Source organism: Sarcophilus harrisii, chromosome 4, assembly GCF_902635505.1.
Source record: "Sarcophilus harrisii chromosome 4, mSarHar1.11, whole genome shotgun sequence".
Lineage (NCBI taxonomy): Eukaryota > Metazoa > Chordata > Mammalia > Dasyuromorphia > Dasyuridae > Sarcophilus > Sarcophilus harrisii.
The window spans coordinates 182,727,294-182,733,293 of record NC_045429.1 but is presented as its reverse complement, the minus strand read 5'-3'; positions in this window follow the sequence as shown (position 1 = coordinate 182,733,293).

The following is a 6,000-nucleotide window of genomic DNA, read 5'->3' as shown; positions in this document are numbered from 1 at the left end:
GTTATAAAAAAAATAAAAATAAAAAGAATAAATAAATAGAGACATGGCACTGATCAAGATTAAATAAAAAAACATTAGTTCTCATTTCTCTCATTACTTAGGAAGAAAATGGGAAATAATTATAGGACGCCATTGAGAGAAAAAGCTGGACATGCTTTAGTAGTGAGTCTGTACAAAAAATGACATAGGAAAGGTTTTATTTTTTAAATTTCAAATTGTGTCATTAAAGAGAAAGGGGAACCTTTTGGAAAGGTATAAATGTTGAATCTACAAACAGAAAGACCTGAGGAAGTAATGTTTAATATCAACTTGTTCTACCTTTAGAGATTCATTCTTTGAATAAAACTTTGTATTCAAGAGCCACCTATTCAACTAAACTACCCATGGGGGATTTAATTCCTTAACCTGTTATCAATTATAACAGCAAATAATTCCCCACGATTATAAGGAATGAGAGTTTATTGAAGTAGAGGAAGAGTAGAAAGAAAGTCCACAGCCCAAAACACTACTTGAAGGAGATTGGACTAGGTGTGGTCATAAAGTACATGTATTTGTGGAGAGAGCCAGGGGGAAACATGAGAGCACTAAGCACCTGCTGGACATGGAAGGGGGCCAAGGTACTGAAAAGGGAGATGGTAGAGTGTCATAGACAAACTTTGCTTAATATTACAATTTTGGTCTACAGAATCATAATTTGTGGTGACCAGAAGAGATCTGGAAGAACTAATCCAAACTCCTCATTTAAGAGATGAGATCACATAGCTAGCTTGTCAGGTTTCTTAACTGCCAATCTATTCCTGGGCTCTAAATTTATGTTTCAGGCATTATAAATGATTCTCCTCCCCAAAATATGCCATAACTAGGGGAATATTTGGCTTTTCTCCTTCTCCTGCTCACATACCTTCTCCTTATGTTTCTAGAATCACCACATCATTTGAATCACCCTCCCTACTTAGCTCTAGATGGGCATGGCAGATCTGAGATGTAATTGCTAGTTGTGATAGAGGGGTGAAATGGGAATTCTGCCAGTCCTCTTCACCCATGGAAGGTGCTGACTCAGGTAAAACTGCATTGCCTGGATGCCAGAGATAGGAGGCTATAGGACTTTTACTTTAACCCAACCTGGATTAGTAATAGAGATCTATATGAAAAATAAGAGGATTGGGATACAACTGATCTTCAAGAAAGCTTTTAAGTAGCCAGAGATTTCCAAGAACCATGGTGCAAAAAGAAATCCAGAATATAGTTCCTTGTTTTATACTACTGTGCACAAGGAGACCAAGGCAGCTCTCAAATATACTCTATCCTCCCTTTTAAGCTATGGAACAGGCTTCTCTGAGAGAATGCCCTTACTAAGGAGTTACTCTACTAAGACACTGTTGGCTGGAAGCTACAGATAATTGCAGGAGTGATGATATACCAGTAATTAAGTGTTACACTCAAGTGATAAAGTCATCTTCTATGAGCTTTGGAGAGCTGTAGTAAGATACTAAACTTACAGAAACTATGATCAACTGTAAGTGACTGAGCTTCTACAAGTCTCTGGGCAATTTTACTCATAGTTAAGTGTCATTCCAAAATGACTATTATGATGTTTGTTTTTCTTTGGTTTAGAAATTAATTGTTTCATTTTTTATTTTGTGAAAACCAATTTTTTACTCAGGTCTATTGATCAGAATGCATTGAGTAAAATCAGATAATGAAGTCTCCAGCATTATCAGAGCTGAGCCAAAGAATCTTTCCAGAAATAAAAATTCTTCTAAAGTTACCTTAAAACTTTTTGTATCACATTCCAGCTTCTATCACAATGGTCACACACAATAAGTATAATTTCTGTTGTCCATCAGTGCATTATTGTTCTTCAGAAATATTTAGTTCTAGTGAAAATAAATCTTCAAGAGAGCTACTAGGTAGGCAATAAGATATAAGATAAGAGGTGATAACTCATAGCTCATGATGTTCTTCAGAAATGTATATCAGGAACAAACTTCAGCATGGTTTCAAAAGTCTGCAAAGTGCTTGGAAGTTTGTTTTTAGAAAATCAAAGAACTTCTCCTCATTTTCATTTATGTGCAGATGGAAGAACCAGTTTTTTTCCCATTGTTTTATGAACAGAAAATGTAAAAAAGCTATCTGAACCATGGCTTAGAACATGGTCCTTTACCTGTAATTGTTTTATTTTAAACCCCCTTCCCAAAGAAAATAAGCCATATATAACTAATCACAACTTCTTCCCCAAAGGGGAACCCAAAGGGGTTCCAAATCTAGATTCTTCAAATCACAACTTTAAACAGTTATAGAGTTCATATATTATACTCTTTTCCCACCACTCTCTTTAGATTTTAAATTTGCTTATTTGTCATCCCTCACTCCCACCCAACTCCCCATAAGCACTTTGCCCTTAACAATCACAGGTAGATTCATGGTACTGAAAAGCCATTCTTTTCTTATACATGCAATAATATCTTATCTTTTTTAAAAATTAAAGCTTTTTATTTTCAAAATATATTCATGCATTCTTTTCAACGTTCACCCTTGCAAAATTTTGTATTCTTCATTTTCCCCTCCCTTCCCTCATCCCTTGCATAGATGGCAAGTAATCCAATAAATATTAAACATATGCAATTCTTCTATACAAATTTCCACAAATATCATGTTACACAAGAAAAATCAGATGAAAAAGGAAAAAGAATGAGAAAGAAAATAAAATGCAAGTAAACAAAAAGGAGAGTGAAAATATCATGTGAGGATCTACACTCAGTTCCCACAGTCCTCTCTCTGAATGAAGATGGCTGTCTTCATCACAAGACCATTGGAACTGACCTGAATCATCTCATTTTGAAAAGAGCCAAATCCATCATATAATCTTGCTGTTGCTGTGTAAGATGTTCTCCTTTTTCTACTCATTTCACTTAGCATCACTTCATATAATATTTCATAACATTCATATACCATAACTTATTCAGCCATTTTCCAACTGATAGGCATTCATTCAGTTTCCAGTTTCTTGCTTCAACCTTGCTTCAACCAACCAAGCCCAACCAGGGCTGCCACAAATATTTTTGCACATGTAGGTCCCTTTTCCTCCTTTAAGATCTCTTTTTAATATAAACCCAGTAAAGACACTACTGGATTAAAGGGTATGCAAAGTTTGATAGTCCTTTGGGCATAGTTCAAAATTGTCCTTCAGAATGGTTGAATCAGTTCACAACTCCACCAACAATGTATTAGTGTCCCAGTTTCCCCACATTCCCTACATTTATCATTATCTTTTCCTGTCATCTTAGCCAATCTGAAAGGTATGTAGTGGTACTTAAGAGTTGTTTTAATTTGCATTTCTCTAATCAAAAGTGATTTAGAGCACCTTTTCATATCACTAGAAATGGTTTCAATTTCTTCATCTGAAAATTATCTGTTCATATCCTTTGACCATTTGTCAAGTAGAGAATGGCTTGGATTCTTATAAATTGGAGCCATTTCTCTATATATTTTAGAAATGAGACCTTTATCAGAATCCTCAAATGTAAAAATGTTCCTCAGTTTATTGCTTCCCTTCTAATCTTCTTTGCATTGATTTTGATTGTACAAAACTTTTTAACTTAATATAAACAAAATTATTTATTTTGTATTCCATAATGTACTCTAATTCTTCTTGGACACAAATTCCTTCTTCTCCACAGATCTGAAATGTAAACTATTCTTTGTTCTTCTAATTTGCTTATAATATCACTCTTTATGTCTGAATCATGAACTCATTTTGACCTTATCTTGGTATACAGTGTTAGGTGTGGGTCAATACCTAGTTTCTGCAATGCTAATCTCCAATTTTCCCAGCAGTTTTTATGAAATAGTGAATTCTTATCCCAGAAGCTGGGGTTTTTGGATTTATCAAACACAAAATTAGTATAGTCATTGACTATTGTGTCTTGTGAATCTAACCTATTCCATTGATCAACTACTCTATTTCTTAACTAGTACCAAATGGTTTTGATAATTGCTACTTTATAATAGTTTTAGGTCTGCTAATTGATAACCAATTGATAAGATGTTGTTGTTTTCATCTGGTTTTCTTTGGAAAAGCAATGAATTGTACTGATTTAAATTGATGTTGCTTGAAGTGAGTTTGAGAAGTAATACTGAATTTGGAAATGATCAGAGGAATTATGAAAGAGACATTAGTTCCTAATGATAACTAAAAAAAATAATAACCAAACAATAACAATAAAACTTTGATTTATCTTCTATTTTAAAAAAATAGTTTTAAGTCTGGTACAGCTAGGCCACCTTCATTTGATTTTTTTTTTTCATTAATTTCCTTGAAGTTCTTGACTTTTTGTTCTTCTACATAAACTTTATTGTTTTTTTCTAGTTCTGTAAAGTTATTTCTTGGGTGTTCTGTTGGTAAGGCACTGAATAACTAGAGTATTTTAGGCAGTCTTGTCATTTTTATTATATTAGCTTGGCCTACTCATGACTACTTGATATTTTTCCAATTGATTAGCTCTGACTTTATTTGTGTGGAAAGTATTTTGTAATTGTGTTCATATAGTTCCTGACTTTGTCTTGACAGGTAGATTCCCAAATATTTTATATTATCTACAGTTATTTTAAATGGAATTTCTCTTTTTATTTCTTGTTGCTAAACATTGTTGGTAGTATATAAAAATGCTGATGATGTCTATGAATTTATTTTGTATCCTGAAACTTTGCTTAAGTTGTGAATTGTTTCTAGTAGTTTTTTAGTTGATTCTCTAGGCTTCTCTCAGTATACCATCATATTATATGAAAAGAGTGATAATTTGATTTCCTCATTACCTACTGTAATTCTCTTATTGCCAAAGCTAACATTTCTAATACAATATTGAATAATGATTGTGATATGGACAACCTTGTTTCACCTCTAATTTTATTGGAAATTATTCTAGTTTCTTCCCATTACACGTGATGTTTGCTGATAGTTTTAAATAGATCCTACTGATCATTTTAAGGAAAAATAGATACCAGTGATCATTTTAAGGAAAAAATGGGTGTTGGATTTTATCAAATGCTTTTTCTGCATCTCTCAAGATGATCATATGATTTTTGTTAGTTTGGTTATTGATATAGTCAACTATGCTAATAGTTTTCCTAATATTGAACTAGCCTGGTATAAATTCTACTTGGTCATGCTGTATTATCCTGGGGATAACTTACTGTAATCTCTTTGCTAATATTTTATTTAAGATTTTTGCATCAATATTCATTAGAAAAATTGGTCTATAATTTTCTTTCTCTGTTTTGACCCTATCTGGTTTAGATATCGGCACCATATTTGTGTCATAAAAGGAATTTGGTAGGACTTTTTCTTTCCCTATTTTTTTCCAAATAGTTTCTATAAGGTTTGGCAATTGTTAATGCTGTAAAGTTATCCATGCATATAACCTGTAAATAAAAGGCTATTAAATAAAAACAATAGTTTCTATAGTATTAGAATTAATTGTTCTTTAAACGTTTAGTAGAATTCACATGTGAATCCATCTGACCCTGGAGATTTTTTCTTAGAGAATTGATTAATAGGTTGTTCAATTTCTTTTTCTAAAATGGGACTATTTAAGTAATTTATTTCATCTTCTGTTAATCTGAGCAATCCATATTTTTGTAACTATTCCTCCAATTCATTTAGATTATAAGATTTATTGACATATAGTTGGGCAAAATAACTCCTAATCATTGTTCTTATTTCCTCTTTATTTGGTGGAAAGTTTTTCCTTTTCATTTTTACTAACAATTTGATTTTCTTCTTTCTTTTTTCTAATCAAATTAATTAAGGTTTATCTATTTTGTTGTTTTTTTCATAAAACCAACTCTTTTGTTTATTAATTCAATATTTTTCTTACCTTCAATTTTATTACTCTCCTCTTTCATTTTCAGAATTTCAAATTTGGTATTTAATCGGGGATTTTTAATTTGTTCTTTTTCTAGCTGTTTTAGTTGCATGCCCAATTCATTGATCTTCTCTTT